General features: G+C 48.1%; 1 protein-coding gene across 1 annotated transcript in view; it reads right to left on the bottom strand.

The window, feature by feature from the left end:
• Positions 1 to 7,553, bottom strand: part of DGLUCY (D-glutamate cyclase) — a 72,051-nt gene extending 64,498 nt beyond the window's left edge. Inside the window, 3 exon segments of the mRNA XM_054513944.2 lie at positions 4,215 to 4,381; positions 4,856 to 4,952; positions 7,350 to 7,553. The gene's annotated coding sequence lies outside the window, so the exon portion shown is untranslated.
• Between the last annotated feature and the right edge of the window lie 16,301 nt (positions 7,554 to 23,854).

Below are 23,854 nucleotides of genomic sequence, written 5' to 3'. Positions count from 1 at the left end.
GACTGTCCCTTCCCTGGTGGGGCTGTCAATCTCTCTCTCAGACCCAGGTGACCAATCAAAATACCCCATCCCCCAAGATCACGTTGGTTGGTTTGGGGATGGTCACTGCAATGGACTATTTATCTGTCCCCAAAATTCATATATTGGAATCCTAGCCCCCAGTGTGATGGTATCAGAAGATGGGCCTCTGGGAGGTGATGACATCATCATGAGGGTAGAGCCCTCATGAATGGGATTAGTGCTTTTATAGAAGAGACCCCACAGAGCTTCCTTTCCCCTTCTGCCTTGTGAGGTCAGCCAGGAAGTGGGCTCTATCCAGACACCAAATCTGCCCACACCTTGATCTTGAACTTCCCAGCCTTCAGAACTGTGAGAAATAAATGTGTGTTGTTTAAGCCCCCCGTCTGGGGTATTTTTGTTTTAGCAGCCCAAACAGACTCAGATAGTCACACGACCCAGAATAAATAGGCAATCGACGTTACCTTTTGAATTTGTGTAGCTGTTGGGAAAGAAGAGTTTCTTGCCCTGAAATCACTAGATGCAAGGACAATTTCTGTCCCTCCATAGAAGGGGCTGGCCCGAGAAAGGAGGCAGCTGAGAAGGAAGCAGAGCCAAGGGGTATGAAGGGAGAGGCATGGTTTGATGATACTATCCCTGACCCTACAAACAAGCATAGCTAAATACAGATCTCCCTCTGGGCCTTTTCAGCCAGTAAATTCATCTTTCTTGCATAAGTCATAAGTTGGGACTGTCACTTGCAAACCCTGGGTCCTGATCTGCACATTCTGTGATGTATCTGATCCCAGCCAATCTCCTCAGCCACGGGGAGCCCAGACTTGGGGGGGAGCAGCAGAAGTAGAGGTCTCCTCTGGTGACAGGGACGAGGCTCCTGGCCTCTCTGGCTCTCATGGTCTGGGCCGTTGGACCGGTCCTGGTCCACACAGCTGGACAGCCAGCCAGTGCCTTATCTGAAGTGCTGAGGTGATTCACAGACAGAATCCCGGCCATTCCAGAGAACAGATTTGGCGGCAAGTAAAGTTCAAGTACGGAGGTAAAATCGCATCATAACAATGAAAGCGTCTGTAAAACGTGAGGATTTGCTTCTACTGAACCACAAAATCCGAGCGAGATGCCAACAGTGGTTTCAGGAGCACAGGCTTTCCCTGGCCTGGGCAGCATCACCTTCCACCGAGGCTTTCTCTGAGCCTTCCGTGCTCCTGGCTGGGGGAGGGCACTGCTCACAGAAAGTCCAATCCACCACGAATTCACAAGCAGCTACCCCCACAGACCCTGTTTCCTACCCGAAGCCTTGAATCCCGCTGAACTGTCAGCCCCCTAGGCCAAATGCCATAATTGAAGGAATTCAGAAACCCCAGAGAATAAAGAACCCCAGGGCAAATGCAAAAATACCATGTATTCTGACAGCCCAGAGGAAAGACGGAGAGGGGAGGAGGGACAGCAGTCCTTCTTCCTTTTGCTTAGCTCCTTGGGGGTGAATTAGCTCGGCCCTCAGCTGACTGGCTGTGCAGCTTCTAAATGTCTGATTGTCAAGGCCAAACCGTGCTTCCATTTAAAAAAAAAACCCGATACACCCTGGAGAGTTTTACAATGGACCTTAACCTGATGCCTCAGGCTTCCTGAGTGAGAGAAGTTTCTGAAAAAATAGTCCATTCCTTTACCTTCTGTAGAGCACCTTCTATGTGCCGACAACGTGCTTCAGCCCTGGAGCTGCTGATGGGGAAATTGGTGAGTGAAATTGGGAGAGCAGTGCCAGGCAGTCACGGTCTACGTGATGCTGCCTGAGCTGAGTTTTGACAGACAACCGGAAATTAGCCCCAGGAGGGAGGTAGAAGAAGGCCCTGCTGGTAAAGGCATGTCCCGAGGCATGAACGCGCAGCCCGCTGAGTGGTGGGCACACTTGGAGTCAAGATGGAGAGGGGCTGGAAAGGTAGGCAAGGAATTACTCAGGAAGGGTCATGTGATTAACTAAAGGCACATGAACTTTATCGGAGATATTTGGGAGCACTGAAGATCAGGAGGATGCCCTGAGCCAACGGCATTAGAAGAATACCTATGGTGGTACTCCAATGGAGGACAGAAGTAGAGGCAGTCCCTCAAGGGTCCTTTGCCACAGCTGGGTGAGAAGCAATAAAAGCTTTCCCCAACGGTAGGGGAATGAGGGGGAAGGGGGGATTACAGGAGTTGGAAGAGCTAGATTCACCGGAATATGATACCTGATTGAAAGCAAAAGATGCAATGAGAAGTGGGATTCCAAGATAATGACTAGATCCCTTTGTTCTGGCATGGGCAGCTGGGGTAGTGGTACCATTCCTGAAAATAAGGGACATTAGAAGGTGGGTAAGTCTTGGAAGAGCCTGATAAGGAGTCTGGCTTTAGAATGCTAAGTGGGAGAAGCCTGGGGACAGCCACAGCAGCTGTCCATGAGAAATGGGACATTCAGGACCAGATGTCAAGAGGGAGAGTGGGGAGGACACCAAAGACACCAAGGGAGAGGGCGAGAAGAGCAGTGGGTGAGACACAGAGGCCCAGGGGACATTCAGGGAATGAGTGGAAAAGGAGGTCTCCATAAGGAGACCATAAGGAGATGGAAAACAATGTCCAGCAAAGTAAAGTGGAAACCTAGAGAGCAGAGACACCTGCTAGCTAGGTACCTCTCACCTAGAGAGAGGGGCTCAAAATGTGGGGGTGTGCAATAGTACCAACATTCTAGAAAGATAGAGTCACCTCAGGGAAGAAAAACACCAGCTGGACCTGGAGAATGGCTGTCTTTTATGACATCAGTCTGGGCATTTGATCATGGGAACATACACCAGATCACAATGGGTGATGGAGGACTGAATGTGCAGGTGGGCAGTGTCGACAGCCAGGGTAGACAATTCTTTCAAGAAGCTTGGCTGTGAAGGGAGAGAGAAAGGGAAACTAAAGGGAGAAGTTAGACAGAAATATGGGATCAAGAAGAGAGTACTGTTCAGACTGGAGAGACTGATGAGAATGTCAGTAGACAAGAGGCTGACGATGTGAGCAAGAGAACACAGTGGCTGAAGGGGGCCTCCAAGGGAGGTGGGAGGGAGTCTGCAGCACACAGAGAACATCAGCCATGGGCAGGAGCACACGTCTTCCCTGGTATGGGAGGAGTGGAGAAGCAGAGTAGGAGACACACTGGGGCACGGCCAGGGAGGACTTTAAAAATTTCTTCAGCCCTAAATTTTGTTCAGTTTTATCAGTGGACAGGATGGATCCTCCATCATGATAATGACAGACAATGAAATGGAGGTTCAAACAGGGGTTGATGGAAGAGGAATAGTCAGGAGGAGACACCAATGACCAAATGGGACAGGGGAGGGTCTAGGAACACTTGGAAAAGTTTCCTGGCAGCCTTGGGAACCCAGGACTCTAATGGTCCAGATGATGTGGTGGACAATCCTCCTCTAGCAATCAGAGCCCCAGGAAGGAGCAGGGATGGGTGCACACAGAAGGATAAGCGGGCAACAGGGATGAGAGAGAGAGAGATGTGGGTTAGAGCGAAAACCCAACCACCACAGTCAAGTGAAGCCAAGCCCTCAGTTAATAGCTGTCACTGGTTCAGGTGTTTAGCACAAGGGGCCAGGTCACGTCTGTGTATAGGCTAGAGTCCCTCTTCAACAAAGACAGTGTCTGGAGGCAGATGAAATAAAAATGGAAAGAGCAGGAATTTTAGAATCAGGCAGACATGGGGTTAAAACCGTCCCTACCATTTCCTTCTCTGAGCTCACATTTTTGGTCCACAAAATATGAAATATACATGCTTTGTGCATTGTACAAGGATTAAATGAGATGGTTAATGCAGAGCACCCCTGCTAGGCTATAGACTCCATCAGGTGCCTGTTTTGTTACTCAGGGCTCTGACTTCTGCCTTGAGCAGGTGCTTGGCACATGGCAGGCCCTCAACAAATCCATATTTCCCTCTTCATCTGTTAGGCAGTATACATCAAAGTACCTTCTCTGTCCCTGGAGTAAGCTCCCCCAGACAATTGGTATTCCCTTTTGTGGCCCATCCAACCTTAGTTACTTGCAATGATAAGAATGGAATGTTGATCTACACTTCCTTTCATTGAGCCAGTTGTTATTTAACTTAGTGCTTTCAGAAATCCACCATGGAGGTTGAACTCTAAGACCGCAGAGCTGCAGGACCACTTGGCTGAGAAATCACTCACCAAATATGTGGCTTGATTTCTTTATTACACGCCTGTGGGCTCATAGGTGATCTTTGATGAGGTGGGGAGAAGGTTCCCTCTTCAACACATGCAAGGATGGACTCCAGGAGAATGGAAGGAGCAGGGACGTTTCCTTAATCAGCCACCCCGGACTCAAGATCACACCTCTGGAGGATGGAATTTACATTGCAGGTTGGGGAAGTTGTCAAAAGATCCGGAAGAAAACAAACAGAGCCAATGCCCCCTTGCTAGGAGGTGTGGGTGATAAGGGGACAGGCTGCCCAACCCAATGGATAGTCAGTCTGGTGAGCCCACAGGAAATAACTATGCCACCACCAGAGGTGTTTATCTGAAACATGGAGCCCAGAGCTGTCCCTGGATTTTGCTAAAGAAGAAATCCAAGAGTAAATCAGGCATCCAATAAGAAGTAGAGCTCAGATGGGCTGAGAAACCGGCAGCCTGAGCAGGCACTAACCCCTCCAGATTCAGGTCCAAGGTGCACATCTGGGACGGTATGGCCCCACGACCATGACCTGTTCCCAATTTCTGCCGTCCCTTTCTTCCTTTTAGTAAGAGAACTCCTGCGTGTTAGTTGGGTGTATTTAGTTGGCCCAGCTACAGACTACATTTCCCAGACTCACCTGCAGCTCAGTTTCCCCGAGTTCTGGTCAATGAGCGATCTGAGCAGATGGGCCTGAGCAGCTTCTGAGTCACAGCATCGAGAAGGGGGCTGTTTGCCTGTAGGAGGAGCAGAAGGTGGACGTGTTTGAGCAGCTACAGCTATGCAGAAGAGGGGGATACCCTAGGCCCCTAGGGGGTGGGAAGGAACACAGTTCAAGGAACCTGGGTTCCTGAATGACCCTGTGGAGCAGAGTTGTTTCCCTGTCTTGCACCGACCATCTAACTCCTGGCCAGTGAATGAAAGAGAAATACACTTCTATCCTTCTGGAGCCAATGTATTTTGGGGTCTTTTTGTTACAACTTAGCCTGTGCCCTAAGTCATACAGAATGTTTCCCACAGGTACAGATACTAGTAGTTTGAGTACTGATGGTGATATTTATCAAAACCTTACAGCGTACCAGGCACTGTTCTAGATACTCTGCATATGTTGTCTCATTTAATCCACACAATGCTCCCTAGATAAGGGCTGTTATCCCCATTTTACAGAAGGAGGCACTGGGAGATTCAGTTCTTTGTCTGAAGATGCACAGCTACTGAGTGGCCTAACCAGTGGTCAAACCAGCACTCTGGATGGAAATCCTACCCTTAGTCACTATGCTTTTCAAAGCAGAATGTTTTACAGTTCCATGCAGTGTAAAGGACACAGCTTACTCTTACTAACTTTTCTTCAAAATTACTGCAGGACCAAGGCAAGTCATTTGGTTTCTCTGCTGCCTGTTTTCTCCAAGAGAGCACAGGAAGGGGACCCAAACTATCGATCTCACAGAACTGCTAGAAGGAGAAAATGAATCCACTATGTTTAAGAAATGCTTTCAAAGCTATTAAGTGTGGCATACGTGAAATAGCGCCTTAACGCAGGCTGGGAAATACTTAAAATCAAAATAGGAAAATGCACTCAATTTTTTTAATGCAAATGTCATCTAGCAATTTGGCAGATCGCCTGGAAAGGCTGTGGAATCTGTTAAGGAGAGGGGTATGTCTGGTTTTGTGCATCTGTCACCCTCAACCGAAAAGGGGAGAGATTAATTGAAATTCATCGAAAGAGAGCACACCTGTGTGCCTGGCACGCACACGCGCACACGCACACACACCGGCTCACACACACACACTCAATAGAAGGCTCGATGGAAGAAAATCATTATCATCAAGACCAGGAGTAACAGCAAGTTGCAATGCCCATGGGAACTGGGCAGGTACAGAGGTTGCGGAGTGGGGTGGGGCAGGCAAAATGCTTGCGTGTGAGTGGGGACCGCCGTGTAAGCCTGGCGTCCAGGCCTTTCAGAGTCATACGTGAAGTCTCCCCATTTTCCAAAGATGCTCAAATTAATAAATAAATAAAACACTTCAGGGGCCAGCAATTGATCTCTGGGATCTAGCCCTGCCGCCGGATGTCATATCTGGCTCCTTCAGATGCTTCATCATCATTTTGGACAAGCCACAGTTCAGCGTTCTCTCTGCTAACCCCACCCTGCCCTGCCCCTCACCTCAGGCCACCTTCCTCTTCCTTCTTCCTCATCTTCACTCCACCCGCTGGTAAAGCCAGCTTTCTCTTTGCTCCCTACTCTTAAACCTCCCCTTCCCTTCCTTTTGGCATGTACCCAGTGATCTTGAAGACACACAGTAGCTTCCCTCCTCTGCGTGCCAATCAATGCCAACCTCTCCTTTCTGCCAACGTAATCTCAACCTGCTACCCGCCCCCAACGCATGATAATTTTTGCACGCAGTCTCAGGAAGTAAGGCGGATTATAGTTAGCTCTCAACTGTCCGTAATGAAGGAGGTGGGCAGGGAGGCACAGATAACATGAGAGAAGAGACACCCCAAAGTCACAAGGCTTTGCCTTTAGCGTTTGGTGACACATGGGTCCCAAGCGAGTCACTGCATGTGCTAAGTTGGTGGTGGTCCCCCATGGAGACGGAGACAAGCCCACTCATGACCTGGAGAGAGCCTGGAATGGGATTCACAGTTCTCTGTCTCCAGGCAAGGTGGAGGTGATGATCTGGTTGCTGCCCCCCCCCTCCACCTTTCCCTCCTCAAAAGGCCCTCGGGTGCCCGAGAAACTTTGCAGGCCAACTGCCGGTGCCGGCCACAGCCCCCTCGGCCACCCCCGCTGCGGCCCTCAGCTTCGTTGCCTCTTCCCAGGCAAGCTGGCGGCCCCAAGACCAACAGTTACACTGACAGGTTTCTGTTTTACTTTCTCTGCTCTCACAAGACCTCAGCATTCTGGGGGCAGTGGCGTGGACTGCAAGGCCCCTGCAGGAGTTGGGACAGAGTGGAGAAACGCCACCCACACCTGAGGTGTTGTCAGGTAGTCCCTGTCGGGAGCTGAGCCCTGACTTCCAGAGGCCCCCCGTGGAGAAAGGGCTCCACGCTCCACGGCTGCAGGTGGGGTGGGCTGTGTGCTGTCCTGGGGCACGGGAGGGGCTGTGCCGTGTTCTGTGCCCTCCTGACTTACTGTTGGTTTGAGATGTTGGGATTAGGGCTAGAAACAGTTCCTCTCTTTGTTTCCATGGCCTCGCAGAATGTGTGCTTCCCCCCAAAAGGCATAAAGGTCCCTTTTCTTCGGCTCGCCTGCGCCACCGCCGCTGGGGCTGTTCGTGGGGCTCAGGTCTGCAAGCCCAGGCCAGCCCCAGCGCTGACTGTGGCAGCCCGCAGCCCGTTCTCACGTGGCCCATGCAATGGCAGGGCGGCCTCCTGTGGCCTCCTGGGCAGGCAGCCAGCTCCAGTTCTTAAAGCTGCAGAGTCTCCAGTGGCTGGGTGCCTGGTCCTTCCTGCAGGAGTCAGCCTGCCCTCCCTGGAAAGGGGGACACAGAATGCAAGGGATTTGGGGAAACATTGAAAAGTCCTGATGCCTGAGTGGCAGCCCCAGAAATTCTGATATAATTCATCCAGGAGTAGAGCTGGAGCACTGTCCGGGAGATTCTAATGTGCACTGAGTCTTGGGAATCACCCTAGTGCTTCTCAGACCTCAGCGTGCTCAGGAACCCCTTGCGGACCCTGTTAAAAGACAGGGTTTGATCCAGAAGGTACAGGGCCAAGGTTCTGCATTTCCAGCCAGCTCCCAGGAGATACAATGGTCTCTGTTCCACAGACCACCCTGAATAGCAGAAGTGATGGTTGTATCAGCATCCTGCCAGGCCCGTTTGGGGGCCTTGGGAAGTTTCTCTCTGGACCTCATCACCCACCCTGGTCAGCTGTTGTGAGGGTTAACTGAAGTAAGCAGCACCCAGCCCTCAGAAAGTGCTCAGTAGATGTTGGCTCCCTCAAGGGTAGAACAGGGCATGCTTCTTCTCCTGCTTCAAAGCCATCCGACTTCTCTTTTGCCCCAGGATGAAGCCTAAACGCCACCCGAGTTCCCTCACCAAATGGTCCCTGCCCACACCTGTGGCTTCACCTCCCACCTCCCATGAGTCTCTGCACCCCCACCTCAAAACACAAGTCACACACACGTAAGCCAACTGCTGGTCCTCCCTTTCATCTCTGGGCCCTCGTGTTCCCCTCCTGGGCCTGGTTCACCCTTTCCATCCTCTGCTCCACTGGCTAAATTCTTCCCTTCCCCAGGGACTTGACACAGGTGGGAACTTCCTCCAGACAGCCTTTCCTGGCTCCCAAATACAGGAGAGGTGCCTCCTCTGGGTTCCCACAGCGCACCATGCTTCTTCTCCTGAAACCCTTACCTTTAGGCTTCGTCAGTGTCGATTTGCTTGTCTTTCTGCCTCTAGTGGATGGAAGCTCAGGGCAGTCTGAGCTCATGACTGTATTAAATAATATTGGAATGAATGAGTGAGAGAACAATAGAATGAATGGGTTGAACTAATTGAATGAATGAATGAATGAAAGTTCTCTTGTATTATAGAAGCAGAAACCCCATGTTGAGCAATCCCACCCAACCAGGGTGCCAGCTCTGACCAGCCAGACCCTCCCGTGTAGCTCTGCCGAGGTCCACAGTGACCACAGATACTCCTCCTTCACCGTCCCTCGCCCCGACTTTGCCTGCAGAGCCCTGGTGTGGGAAGTTGCTCTGATTGACATCCTGTTTCTAGAGGATAAACTGAAGTAAAAGTAGTTGTTACATTGGTCTTAAGTCACAGAGGAGCCAAATCCCATGTATTATGTTAAACTTTATTAGACACTAGCCCAAAGATGGAAATAACCCAAGTGTCCATCAACAGATGAATGGATAAACAACACGTGGGAGAAAGACACACAATGGTCTAAAAAAGGATGAAAGTCTTTACGTGCCACAACACGGATGAACCTTGAAGACATCACGCTAAGTGGAAGAAGTCAGACGCCAAAGGACAAGTATTATCTGATTCTACTTATATGAGGTGCTTAGAAGAGTCAAATTCGTAGAGTCAGAGAATAGATGAGTGCCTACCAGGGGCCGGAGGAGCAGAGAATGGGGAGTTACTGTTTAATGGGTACAGAGCGTCTGTTTGGGATGATGACAAAGTTCTGGAAATGGACAGTGCTGGAGGCTGCATGACACTGTGAATGTACTCAACACCACAGAATCGTACACTTAAACATGGTGAAAATGGTAAATTCTACGTGTCTGTATTTGACCAAACACACACAAAAGGCTTTATTAGAAACCTAAGCTACAGCGACACCCGAACTAACACGCATCCCTCAAGCGGTGACTATTTATAAAGAGGCAGAGCTTTAGGGCCTGGAACACACTCCGGCCTTTTCTTTCCATTCTTCTTTGAGGCTTTAAAGCTGAAATGGAGAGCCCCAGAAGGTCAGACTGCGGGGACTTCCAGAGGTGCGAGGAATGTCAAATATTTACAGTTGGTTTCTTCAGTGGGTGAGATCCGGCAAAACTGCTAGGGCAGGGAACCAGTATAATGTTCCGATAGTGTCAGAGCATGCTTTGGAGAAGAAACAGTGCTTGTGTCGAAAGAATTTAGGAGTATAATCAAGCTATTGTTGGCGATTGCTTGGCTAAAATGAGTCCCTCTCAAAAAAAAAAAAAAAAAAAATTAAACCCAGGTGACTATTGTATGCCAGGTAATTGAAACTATTCCAAAGTTAAGAAAAGGGAAGGCCATGGAAGGGATTGAGTGGGTGACAGAAATAGGAATTCGAGATGCTTTTCCCAGCCTGAATTAGATGCGAAGCTTCCAGAAGTGGCTGCTCCTGACAGTGGTGGGGCTGAGGGATCAGTCCTCAAAAGTGGATCTGGCCTCCGGTGAGAACTGAGGTTTCTGCCAACTGCTGAAGGGAGATCAAAGTCCATGTCTTGTCCTGGCACCATGGAGACCTCGAGGAGAAACAACACACCCTCCGTCCATAGCCAGCACCCCTTGGCCTCGTTTCGCTCGTTTTACATCAGCCCGGGAAATGTGGGGTAGGCAGGAAACATGCAAGTCCCCGTCTGCTGAGTCTGCAGGGGTAGCCGGGAAGGGCTTGGATGCTGGGTGCTGGCTCTCTCCCATCCAGGCCGGGTCTCCAGCTGCGAGTCTGCCTTCTCGGGCATCATACAACTTCCCCTTTCTGCAAAGCGCACCTGTTACTCTGATCTTTAGTCTGCCCGAACTCCCGAAGGGAAAGCAGGGAGGGCGATCCCTGAGTATTACAATCTGCACCTTACACCTGGCGGAGGGGGCCCCCAGAGTATAGAGGAGTGGAGGTGCGAAGACCTCCAGGCGTCAGGGCCCCTGCAGGTCCAGGGAGGAACATAGGGCAGACTTCATCACTTTCTTCATCTGCAGATCTCAAATCAACCTGTACTTCCTCCAGAAGTGTCCCCGGCACCTTCTATTATAAGTTTTCATAACTGCCAGATTTTTCCTTCAATTCACTTTAGGGAACTAACTCTAAATTTATAAAATTATTTGATTGTCTGATTCTCCCACCAGACATTAGGCCGCATGAGAGTGGGAAGTGTGCCTGTTTGGTTAGCTGCCAGGTCCCCTGTTCCTAACAAAGTGACTGGCACATAGTAGATGCTCCATCAGTTCTTGACTGAGTCAGTCGACCGGAGCCAGAGGAGAGTTCTGAAGGATTTCACTGGGGTCCTGAAGTTCAACTTGCTCCCGTGTTTATTGCACTTTATTCCAAAGTTATGTTCTAATAGCTACCATTTCCAACCATAGCAGTAATTACAGTAAGCGTCTATTGAGTTCTTACTATTTGCCACGTTCTATCTTGTTTAGGGGTTTGTCTCTTTTGATCCTGACAACTATGCTCTGGAGTGGACACTATAGTTATGCCCCTGTCAACGATGAGAACACCGAAGCTCCAAAGGGCTAAGTGTCTGGCCCACGGTCCTATGGACATCACGTGGCAGAGCAGGGATTTGACTATTGCTGGGTTTTGTCCTGTAAACTCCATGAAGGAACTGAGGCTCAGAGAGGTCAAACAACCTGCACAAGGTTACACAGCCAGGAAGCCACAGAGTCGGGTTTCCAACTGGACCCTGATTCCAAAAGACTACTCTGCAAAAGAACGTCATCCTGGCCTAGTAAAAAAAAGTCATTTTAGACAATGACCAGAGAAGTCCCAGGCAGTCCACCAGAGTGAATCAGAGCCAGGAATTCCAATTCCACTGAACAGGGGCCAGAAGTTCCTGCTGAAGGGACTGGCGTCCCGACTCCAGCTTGGGGCCCACGGCACATTCCTGTCTACCTCTGTTTCCAGGAATTACCTTACCTCTGAGTTTCCCCAGCCTGCTACCACTACCTCACTACCTCGGATTGAACGGTGTATGTAGGACCAAAGCCTGAGGCGGGGGAGGGTTTCCTGTGACCTCCCTGTAAATCTCCCTGCCTTCACAGGGCCCGGCTGGCCCACAGCCAGCCCCTCTCCTTTGCGGTGCCAGGGCCCCATGTGGCTAGGAATTCCTAAAAGGCTTAAGCAGTCCCGTCCCCCGTCTTAGGAACAGAGCAGCTCTTGAGTTGATTCCTGGCAGAGCAGGGGGAAATCGTGGCCCCTGTTGGAAAGGGGCCCACCCAACAGGAGGTTCCATAAGCACGGCTGACCTACAGCGCAAGGGACCGATGGTTTTTAGAGTTTTCGAAAGTACATTTCTCAGCCACAAACAATGCCATTGTCACAGCAGAACTTCCTGTTTTGCACAAATCGACCATATTAAACACAGAAAGAGGCAAGAGCCTGGCATTCATTGTGTCTGCTCAGTTGCTTGACTTCTGGGGGTGGTTTAGGGGCAGGCAAAGACACACAAAGGGCATGGGGCCACCAGGCTTCCTTTTCACTGCCTACTGTTCCTAATTCACAGTACGTTTCCCCGACTGGTTCTGGTGCTCTGGGCATTTCCACTCTTTCTCCAGCTGGCTTGCAGACCAATAGCCCCCAGGTGGTATTTTTGGTCACATCATCTATTTGCTTCTGACCCTCCAGTGCCCTTTCCAAAGACCACAAGTAAAGTCTGAAGACTTAGCCAGGCATCTTAGCCCTCCTGTCGTGACCCTGATCACATCTACACAGACCCTGCTTCTGGGGCTGAAACCGGGGTGTGAAGTTTAAGAGGGCACCAAAGAACTCAGTAACCAAAAGTACTGATTTGAAAAAAAAAAAAAAAAATCAAAATTAATACAAAAAAATCCATGATGAGCAAAATACCAAAATTTCATATAAAGACAGGGTCGGCTCCTGCACTTGGATGACCCCTCACTGGCCTGTTCCCTGTCTTCCACCCGCCCTCTCCCTCCCCATGCTCCTGACGCCTTGCGGCCTGCTTTCGTTTTTCCTAGCACTTCTCACCATCTGATGCATCCTCCTGTTTATTTCTCTCCAGTTACTACACTAGAATCTAAGCTTTGTGAGAGCAGGGCCTGATGTCTGTTTGTTCATGGTTGAATCCCAGAGCTTGAAATGAGGCCCGGTGTGTGGCACAAACTCAATATTTGTCAAATTAAATCTCTTCAATCTAACTCTTATGTGCAACCTCAACATATAAAGCAGATAAATGAAGGTTTTTAGTTAGTATGAAACAATTTTCTACATCCAAATTTATGTAATTACTTAGAAAGACAGCCAAAGAAATATTTTGGTTCACTTGAACATAAAAATTTGAAAACCGATATTATGGGCACTTGTGGGCATCACCCCACAGCATCCTCATTTTACTTTATTATCATTCTTTTTTTTTTTTAAAGATTTTTAAAATTTATTTATCTGACAGAGAGAGACACAGTGAGAGAGGGAACACAAGCAGGGGGAGTGGGAGAGGGAGAAGCAGGCTTCCTGCGGAGCAGGGAGCCCGATGTGGGGCTCGATCCCAGGACCCTGGGATCATGACCTGAGCTGAAGGCAGATGCTTAACAACTGAGCCACCCAGGTGCCCCTGCATTTCTTTTTTTAAAAAATATTTATTTATTTATTTTAGAGAGAGAGAGCATACGTGGGAGGGGCAGAGGAGAGAGAATCTCAAGTAGACTTCATGCTCAGTGTGGAGCCCAATGTGGGGCTCCATCTCATGACCCTGCAATCACAACCTGAGCCTAAACCAAGAGTCAGATGTTTAACTGACTGCATCACCCAGGTGCCCCTATTGCATTTTCTTTGTACAGTCTCAAGAGAATCTGATTCACCAAGATAAGCAGTTACAAAGTACAACTATTAAAAAAAAAACAACTCAAACTTTAAATGGGTGAATTGTACAGTATGTGAATTATAACTCCAAAAAAGCTGTTAAACAAAATAGTTCCTCTTGCAACTCTTCTCTAGATGAATGAAGATTTTCTTTTATGAAACAGAGATGGAAGGAGACACTTACTTCTTCAGTCTGGATGAAAATCTGTCAGCCTGAAACAAAACTCAATGCTCTCTACCATCTTGAAATTTAGCCCGCAACCCGTTCATAAGTGCGTTCTTCTTATTACAATTTTAAAATAGTTTGAAAAAGGGGTGCCTTGGTTGGCTCAGTCGGTGGAGCATGTGACTCTTGATCTCGGGGTCGTGAGTTCAAACCCCATGTTGAGTGTAGAGACTACTTAAAATAAATAGATAAATAAAATCTCTAAAACATCTTAATTTAAAAAAATAGTCTAAAGTATATCTCAAAATAGGAATTTGAATATGGAATCATTACGCTGTACACCTAAAACTAATATGTTATGTGTCAGTAATATCTCAATTAAAAAAAAAACAGAGATTGGAATTCAAAAGTTTGAGGACCTTCCTGAAGCATCTTTGATGAATCAGTTTCATGGAATCCTGTTTGAAAATCGTGGTCTTCAGTAATTGGGCGCCCATCCTATGCTAGCTATCACTTCCTTGTACTTTTCTGTGTCTGTTTCCTGTGTACTCACTGCAAGTAAGCTCTCCGGGGCAGGAATGCCTAGCCTGAGTACTGTGCCTGGCACACAGCTCATGCTCAAGCTTTGTTTCTGTTTTGTTTTGTTTGGAATTAGATTGAACTTGACCCCTGTCTTGATTTGATCTGGTGAGTCCTCAGCATCTATCTGTTTTTGAGCTCTCTGGTAAAAAGGAAAAAGACATGCAATTTTCATGTCATAGAGTCAGAAACACCAATAATAACAATTAGCATGCGTCTAAACTCTGTTGAGTTTTACTTGGCTTTCCTCATTCAGCGATTACAACTCGGTGCAGTAAGTGCTATTACCCCCATTTTACTGAAGAAGAGACTAAGGCTGCCCAGTAACCAAGAAAAAATTGTTACTATGGTCACACAGCTGGGAAGCTGAGAGGGGGCACCCAAACCAGACAGGCTGGCTCCAGAGCCTGCGTGCGAATGGTAGGAAGCCACTGGATGGGCCAATTAGGTAGAGAGGGGAAAGAGAAATATGAGAAGAAAGGCCAGGACTGAGTCAGGTATAAAGAGAATGTACAAAGGGATGGCCCAAATCATAGGTGGAAAACCACGAGAGAGAAGCGTCACAGAATCCAAGAGAGAAGGGCTGGGTGTGTTGAGTGTGGAAAATAGTTGCTCAGACTTGGCATCATGGGAGCCCTTGGGAACCTTGACAAGAGCAGTCTCTGAAGCAGGGGTCTCAACAGCTGCTTTATTGACATTCATGGCCAAATAATTCTCTGCTGTGGGGGGCTGTCCTGTGCTCTGTAGATTGTTAAGCAGCATCCCTGGACTCCACCTGCTAGGGGCCAGTGGACCCCTCCCCTAAGTCGTGATGACCAAAAATGTTTCCAGACTTTGCCAAATGTCTCCTGAGGGACAAAAATGGGTCAGGTTGAGAACTACCGCTCTGTGGAGTGGTGGGAACAGAAGCTAGATTGGAGGGAGGGAGGAGAGAATGGGAGGTACAAGGGGAGAGCCAGGAATGAGGTGGGAGGCAGGGCCAAGGGGGATATCTGTTGTTGTCTTTAAGACTCATATATACGTATGAGTTATATACAGTTGTGTGTGTGTACATATATATATATATGCATATGTGTGTATGTATACATACACACATGCTTGTATACATGTGAGTTTTATTTTTACACATGTATATTATATGATTATTCTTGTTTTTGAAAGTTTAAAAACTCTCTATATACATATGAGACAGAGCGGAGAAGATCTATAGGTTGATGGCAACGATCCAGGGGAGAGTGAAAATTTGCTGAGGAGAGAGAGAGAGAGAGTAGATGTGATTATCTGGGATAGGCAAGAAGCAATAGGATCCAGACCACGGGTTGAGGGATTTGTCTCTGGAAGGAGTTGAAACACTTGCTCCAGTGTAAGAGAAGAAAGAGAAGTGTGTTGCCGAGGTAGATGTAGGAAGATGTGTACACTTGATGGTGGCAAAAGGAGGGAGTTTCCATCTGTTGGCTTCTATTTTCCCGACTAAACATGAGGCCTCGGTCAGCAGCAGAAGCTGGGATAGAGATCAGGGAGGAGGAGGGAGGAAAAGGCATAATACTTGTGCTGGAGCAAAGCAAAGCAAGCCAACAGGAGAAGACATAGTGTTGATAGCGCATTTGCAGTCTGAGACCAGGAATTTGACCTGAAGCCAGCCAATGTGGTGTGAGGATATTTTCTCCAGTAGCTTCATCTGGGCTGGTGTCAGCATAGAGCAGGTGGATGAAGCCTCTAGTGACTGGTGGCAGCTCCCCCTGGGCAGCCTTCAGGAGCCAAGCCCCAACTTTTGGTGGTTCTTCCTTTAGCAGGAGGGAAACGTACACCTTCAAGATCAAGAACCAGGGGCCACAGCACCCTCTCATCCCCAGGAGCAGATGCACAAATCTCCCAGCCCATCCCTCATCCTCTAAGTCCACACTCTGTGCATGCACCTGTGAGCATCCACCAAGCTGTAACCAAAGTCCACTGACCCTCCACGTTCTGCCAATGATGCCCCTGCTCCTCTGTAAGTCATGCCTGCCTCCCACCTCCAAGGACGCCTTCCTTTTTTTTTCTTTTAAGATTTTATTTATTTGACAGAGAGCATAAGCAGGGGGAGCAGCAGAGGCAGAGGGAGAAGCAGGCTCCCCACTGAGCAAGGAGCCTGACACGGGGCTCGATTCCAGGACCCTGGGATCATGACCTGAGCCAAAGGCAGAGACGCTTAACTGACTGAGCCACCCATGCACCCCATGGACACCTTCCTTTTGCCTACTGTTCCCAGTCCCAGAGAGAGGGACAGCAAGTCTGAGCAATGATTCCATGTAGAAATCAACATGCAAAATTCTATACCTTATGACCTGCTCATCTTCAAATGAGGCAAGTCCTCTCCTAGACATGAGGCAAAAGGAAATTCAAATGATAGAAATTTCAATTCACTCCAACACCTCCTTCTGGAATGCATCCATCTTCTCTCAGAGAGCACCCAGAATTCTGGAGTGCTGATCACTTTTTTTGGAGCCAGGAAGTCAAGTTAGAAAAACCATCTCTGGCAGCTTATTTTGACTTGACTCAAGCATGCTTCAATAAGCCAACTTTAGGATTTCTGTGGCATTTGGAACACCCCTAAAGTGTTAGGATGTTAACCCCTATCCAGGGAGTGGATGGTTTTCAAACGTCCCAGTCATATCATTGTAAGGGTATTAGAAATGTTGGCTTTCTGAGGATCTCCACGGTGTGATTGCTGACCAAGCTACTGGCAAGGGGCAGTCTAACATCATATGGGAGTTCTCAAATGCCATGAGCATCAGAATCCCCTGGAGGGCTTTCTGGGTCCCACCCCCAGACTTCTTGATTCAGTAGACCTAGGGAATTTGCATACCTAAGCTCCCAGAGGATGTTGCTTCTCCTGCTCTGGGGACCATGCTTTATAGTCACTGGCATAGTGGAAGAAGACAGGTGTTGGTTGGCATCAGATTCGAGTTTGAATCCTGGTCCCATCGAGCTATGGAAGCCTGGGCAAGTTACTTCACTGCTCACTTATAAAATGGGGATCATACTGCGCACTTTGAGAGCTTGTTTTGCAAATCAGAGAGAATCATGTCAAGTCCATGGCCCTTAGTAGGCAGTCAGTAAAGGAAAGTGGCAACTATTTTTAATCACTCTTCTAACACACCTGCACAACCCCTAGCTCTTTGGATTAGGCATTCAAGACAAACATCGACTTGGCCTCAGAAGTCGTGAGGAGGTTACTGAATTGGTAATCTCTCCACCCTCTCTTCCTCCTCTTCCGAGCATCCAGGCACCAAAATAGCCGCCCCCCCCCCCCACGCCCACCACTGCACTTCCAGGGATGACACTGCCAAGCGGAGGAGATAACTGATCACTTTCACATTTTGTAATATTTTAAGTACATTATCTTTAAAATCTAGGTCAGAATGAAAACTGAACTTGGGCTCATGAAATGTTAGAGCTGAGAAGAAACTTTAGAACCAACTAATTTTCTTGTTAAAGATGGGAGAGCTAGAGGCTAGGAAACTGAGACCCGGAGCCGGGCGGGTCGGGGTGGGGCGGGGCGGTGACCTGTGAAGGCTGCACAGCAAGTCAGGGAGCAGGTGCATCCCTGGGAGCCAGGTGTGCCGCCTGCCAGCCCTGGGCTGTCTATCACATCCTGATTCTGATTCTCAGCCTGGGGGGTGAGCATGGGGAGGGGTCATTGAAAAAAACAGCTCACTCGACCAAAAATGTTCTGCTTTCATAAATGCAATTGCAAATCCCCCAGGCTGGTGGGGAGACCCAGGAGTTCTGAGTGTGAGAGGTTGGCATCCAAAGGCAATGGTTATATTTCCTAGGGTGACAGATCACAACCTTTGAGGAAAAGGGGGGCATTTTTATGCTTATCAGTGAAGGGCATGTGTTAAAAAGAGTTTGGAAACACTGACCCTACGCCACGTCACCTCCCTGCTGAATTTTTCATTCTCTTTAGTAGGTCAGAAGGCAGCCCAGTTTCTTTGCCTTAATTCTTTTAAAACTATTTCCTGCACACAGATTACTTCTGCTCGTTTTCATCTTCCCTCATCTTCCTTTAACATTACCCCCCAAATGCAGAGAGACCTTGCTTGGTGCCTAGTGAAGAACAGACATCTTTCACTTTGACTTACCTTATAAAAATGAAAAGGTTAAAGAACTATTTGCATTAATTTTTCTCTTATTCCATTATTTTCCGCTGTTCAGAAGCCTCTTATCTGCCAAGCACTCTTTAACTGCTGTGGTGGTTCAAAGACAACCCTTTGCTGTCAGTCAGCAATTATGTGCTGAGCATGCCTCCCACCTGCTGGCCACCGAGCCCCACGCATGATTCGATGATCAACAAGATGGAAGCTGTCCCTGCTCTTGAGAGTGTCCAGGCTGCCTTCTAGGGAATGATGTCTTTCCAGCAAAAGGGCAGGCATGGCCAGCATGAGCCAGGTGGGATGTTGGAGCGGGCTCACATAAGCTTGTAGGAGGTGATCGTTAAATTTTCAGGGATTTCGTGAGCCACTGGTTAAACACAGCCATTATTTAAAATTAAGTTACATAAACGTACAACTAAGTAAATTGAAGATAAATGTGCAGACTCAAAACTCATCCCAAAGGTGATGGAAACACACTCCAAGGGGATACGCACTCAAAAGTCATCCCTTCCCAATCATTTTCCGAGGTTATTTACATCTATATGGTAGAAGGGTTACCTAATGGTACCCTGCTAGGCATTTCCCAACTCTGCTTCAGCCGTCAGGCGGGTAGCTTGACATTGGCCAAGGGATTGTCCCCCCCTACAGAGCTGGTTATTAGACATGTTAGTAGCACGCTGCTGCATACCAAAGACATAGAAGAACCAAATGAATAACTAAGAACATTTGGAGGGGGTGGCTCTAATGGGTCTTTGAATGCTAAGTAGAGAGAAATAGGGTGAGGGCAATGGTGGGTAAATCTGTCTACATACCTGTCTTGAGGGGATTGTCAATGTTGAATTGTCTTTGGAGGGAAAGATGAGGCTATTTGTTTCAACCATAGTTTTATTGAGATGTAATCCATATACTTATGGGAGTTGCCTATTCGAAGTGCACAACTCAATGACTTCTTAGTATATTCATAGTTGTGCAACCATCACCAAAATTAACTTTAGAACATTTTCGTCACCCTGAAGAGAAACCCTGGTACCTATTAGGAGACACACCCCATTTCACCCCCAACTCCCCTCCCTACCCACAGTCTTAGGCAACCACTAATCTGCTTTCTGCCTTTAGAGATTTAAGGTGGTTTTTTTTAATTTTTTTTTTAAAGATGTTATTTATTTATTTATTAGAGAGGAAGCGAGAGAGAAACAGCGTGAGAGGGGAGAGGGGAGAGGGTCAGAGGGAGAAGCAGGCTCCCCGCTAAGCCGGAAGCCCGATGTGGGGCTCTATCCCAGGACTCCGGGATCATGACCTGAGCCGAAGGCAGACGCTTAACCATCTGAGCCACCCAGGCGCCCAAGGTGGTTTTTTTTAAAAAAGCTGACACAGAAACCAGAAATTGTATGAGTTAATCTTGGAGAGTATGTCATGGGTTGCATGCCCTGTGCCAGTCAGTAATTTACCCAGTTTCCCCAGTGCGAACTTGACAAAATGGCCTCCTGACTGTTGCTGACCCACCCTCCTCCCAGTGGGCCAACTGGCTTCCCTGGGAAGAAGCAAGGAGGAAAAGTTGATAGAGGTGAGCTGGGTTGCCATTCGAGCTGGCCCCAGGCTGAAGGTGCAAGCTGCAATCGTGATAGTTGAGGAATTCGGAGAAGCAAGCCAGGGGGCTATGCACCGCAGCAGTGGCCCGATGTGACTGTAGACCCAGAGCCTTCCAAGGACAGACAAGCCTCTCTGGAGAACTGCGGTGTGGTCAGTCTCCAGGCATTTCTGAGAAAGCCCAAAGCGTTTGGGCTCCACAATTGACTTGGTGGCCCCAGGAGGAATGGAAAGAGTCTCACTCCCCAGTTTTCAACAGTGCATTGCTCCACTGGTTCAAGTGGCCACTTGGGCAGTATAACTTGAGGGCATGATGAAGACCTCACCTATCTCAAAATAAATGCCCACCTCCAGCCAACAATAGTGCCTGAAGTCCCTGACATTCCTCTGAGTTACACCATCATCCCCAGAGGCTACAGGTAAGATTCTTGTGATGTGGGCTTGGGTCAGGTGGTCCAGGCCAGCAAGATGTTATCTTGGGGAGCAGGGACTGGATCCTGCATGCAGTGGGACATTGAGATGTGAGGTTTGGATTGAGGTGGTGAGCAGTAGTGATTATTCTAGATTGTAAAGATAAGAGGGTGTATTTGGGGAAAAGGTAGACCCAGATGAGAAACTGTGGAGGGTAGGGTGGGCCATTAAAGAGTACCACTGAAGAGATATAGAAAGGAGAGGATCCCAACATTTGAGGAAAAATCTGGGGTGTTTGCTCCATCCCACCTGGTTCCTTCAGCCACCATCTTCTCTCTGCTCTTTGCACAGTCTTCTTCCTCTCCTCCCATCCCATACAACAGATAATTGCAAGTCTTTGTTCTTTGCCTCTGATCTCCAGCTGTTGCCACATATCTGAACTGAATAAAGCATCTCTTTTGAAGTGCACAAAAGGAATTGATTGTGTTTTTTTTTTTTTTTTTAAGAGGCTGTACTCCGTTAGGAGAAAAACACTCCGTTGGAAAAGAAAAGAACATGGAGTGCATCGAATGTTCACTTTCCTTCCCGTGCAAAGATGTAGCAGGGAGCACACTCTTACTGGCCACTTGCCTTGCTGGGGCGGGAGGTGAGATCAACAAGAGCAGGCTGGAAGGAGAGCTGCACCCTGTGAGGATCCTGAGAACAGCCCCGCTCCTTCCTGGGCTCTTGGAGGCTCTTTGGGCAGGGGTGGGTTAATTTCTTACCAATAGTGACTATTTTTGTGATCCCAAAGCGCTCCCACCTGTGTCTACTGGCTCCACAAGTGCTCTTTCTGAAGGGTCACCCTATCTCTGGGATCCTGTCTCCACGTGGGCTGTTGTGCTATTTTTGTGTGTTTTGTTGTCATTGCTGTAAATTGTGGTAAAATGCACATAACATAAAATTTGCCACTTTTAAAGTGTATGCTTCAGTGGCATTAAGTGTACGCACAGTGTTGTGAAACCACTAACTAGCTCTATCTACTTCCAGAATGTTCCATCACTCCAAAGGGAAGCCTCATACCCATTGAGCAGTTACTTCCCACTTCCCCGCCTCCTCACAGCTCCTGGCGACTGCTAATCTGCTTCCTCTCCCTATGGATTTACCTATTCTGGACATTTCATATGAAGAGAGTCATACAATATGTGGCCTTTTGTGTCTGGCTTCCTTCATTTAGCATAATACTTCGAAGTTTGTTCACGTTGTAGTATGAATTAGCCCTTCATTCCTTTTTTTATGGCTAAATAATATTCTCTTGCATGGATAGACCACATTTTACGTATCTGTTGTTGCTGTTCTGCATCTTATCTACCCAAACGCAAAGCTTGGCTCCTTCCTCCATTTCCACAATGACCCCCACTCACCGTTTCCTCCTGGGAATAGTGATGCTTCATAGCATCCTGGGAGGGTTAAATCATACATAACAAATAAAGTGACCCAAAGCACTCAGCAAACAGTGCTCAATAATACATCATTAGGAGTATATGAATTTCTCCTAACCCCTTTTTCTGTTGTATCTATCCATTTGTTTTACAAAATAGCTTAAATGCCATCAGGATTTGACAGCAGAGAGGGAAGATGCCTGGATTAAGTACCTCCAGTCATCGTGTTGAATGCATCCCCCAGTGGTCCCCAGTTTGGGGATCATGAAGCCTTGGGGGTCTCTACTACACAGTTACGGCAAGGAGTTCCTGAACCAAGTCTGCAGCAAACATTCTCCAGTGCCCGGTGGCTGTTCTTAGTGTCCTGCGCACACAGGCGTGACTCTTTCTCACGTGTGGGTAGTCGCTGTCGGGATAAATAAAAGCAAAGTCCTCCAAAGCCTTCATCATCATGTGCTTCCTCAGTCCAGCAAATACTCAGACTACCACTCGTCTCAGGTGGAGGTCTTCAACTTTGAAAAGATTAGAAGCCACCAGCACACAATGACACTGAAAGAAACGAAGTATTTCTGCTCAGTCTGGATATTAAACCACTCACAGGAGTTGACTGAACATCAACAACGAGTTTGGTACTCTCCTAAGCACCATGGTGGGGGAGTAGGAATATGAATAAGCAGAGGGTAGTTTCTGTCCTGCACACTCTGAAACTGAGAAGACCAGATCCACTGGTCAGTGCACTAGAAAATGTGTCTGCACCAGATTGCAGGGATGGAAAAAGGCATTTTCCTCTACCCTTTCAGGTTCTTGGCTGAGACACCCCCAGCAACGAGAGAGAGATTAACAGGAAAACAAACAAACAAATTTAATTTAATTTAATTTGTATGTACTGGAGCCCCAAAGATAAGAGACCCAAAAAAGTGACCAAAGCAGATAGCTTCTACACCTTTTAGACAAACAGTAAGTTTGTGAAGAGTTGACAAGAACAACAAGTTTGGGTTTGGTGTAGTAAGTTAACGAAGAAGTAACAGGTTTGTTTGTACAGCCTTCTCGGCCCTGAATTCCCTATCTCTGGCGATAAGGATGCTTTCTACCCTCCAGGTGCAGAGAGAATACACTTTGCCTGGGGAATTTATTTTCTGCTTTCAGGGGGACAGAGGAAAGTCAGAGGGTCCTTTCTACACTGGCTGTTTCCTAAGTAACTTTAATTCAAAATAATTAATATGCCAGAGTGGCACACCTTGGGGCAGCCTGCCCTGAACCCCATCAAAATCAGCTGTTAAATTAGCCACGTGGATAATAAACAAGATCAGTGGGGGCTGAAATGCTCAGGAAAGGCTTTAAGGAAGAGTCTGATTTAAAGGACAGGAAAAGTTTGAAAGGGACAGGGAGCTCTACGCCAGGGAGAGAGAGGAATGAGTAAGGAGTATGGGAGGCTAGGTATTGGCTTGCCTGGAGTCCAGGGTCTGATTTGGGAGACATGGTCAGTCCCTATGATGAGGAGGCCAGAGGTCAGAGCCCCAGAGTTGCAAAGGTGATGGATGGGCAGCCAAAAGGCTTGATGTTGTAGTGCAGTAGATGGTTGAATGAAAGGTGTGTCCCAGTCAACTCAGCCTGGCTGGAGCAGGAGAGCCTGGAGCCAGGGATAGGTTCAGGGGAGTCAGGGACCTTTATTCCAGGCTGCAATTATTACAGACACGCCACCAGGGATGAAACAGGGGTCTGTACTCACAGTGGTCTCCTATGGCAGCAACCGGGTGTGTTTGCCCTCTATACAAACCCTCTTCTGCTCTGATGTGCAAATTTGAATTGCCCAGACAGGCTATGGACTTTTGCCTAGTTGCCAGAATTTTTGCATTATTTCAAGGTTCAGGGAAAGGCCTATGCCCCCTGGGAATGGACAACTGGACTGGAAATTTGCCATGCTGGTTTTATAGATATCTTCCCCATCTCGACACTCCTAGAAGCTACAGCCCTTCACGTGGCAAAGTCCATGCAGGCCACACCTTTCTCCCATTCTTGTTGAGGGCAAAGGGTGGAAGACCAAGAGGGAGGGATGTTTCGAGAAGCCAGAGTACTGGTGGATTTACACCCGGGGAGG

This window comes from Mirounga angustirostris, unplaced genomic scaffold (assembly GCF_029215605.1).
Source record: "Mirounga angustirostris isolate CCGP_5_RB_7025 unplaced genomic scaffold, mMirAng1.0.hap1 SCAF_9, whole genome shotgun sequence".
NCBI classification, from domain to species: domain Eukaryota; kingdom Metazoa; phylum Chordata; class Mammalia; order Carnivora; family Phocidae; genus Mirounga; species Mirounga angustirostris.
Note: the sequence above shows the minus strand (reverse complement) of the source record. Positions and strands in the feature narration are given on the sequence as shown.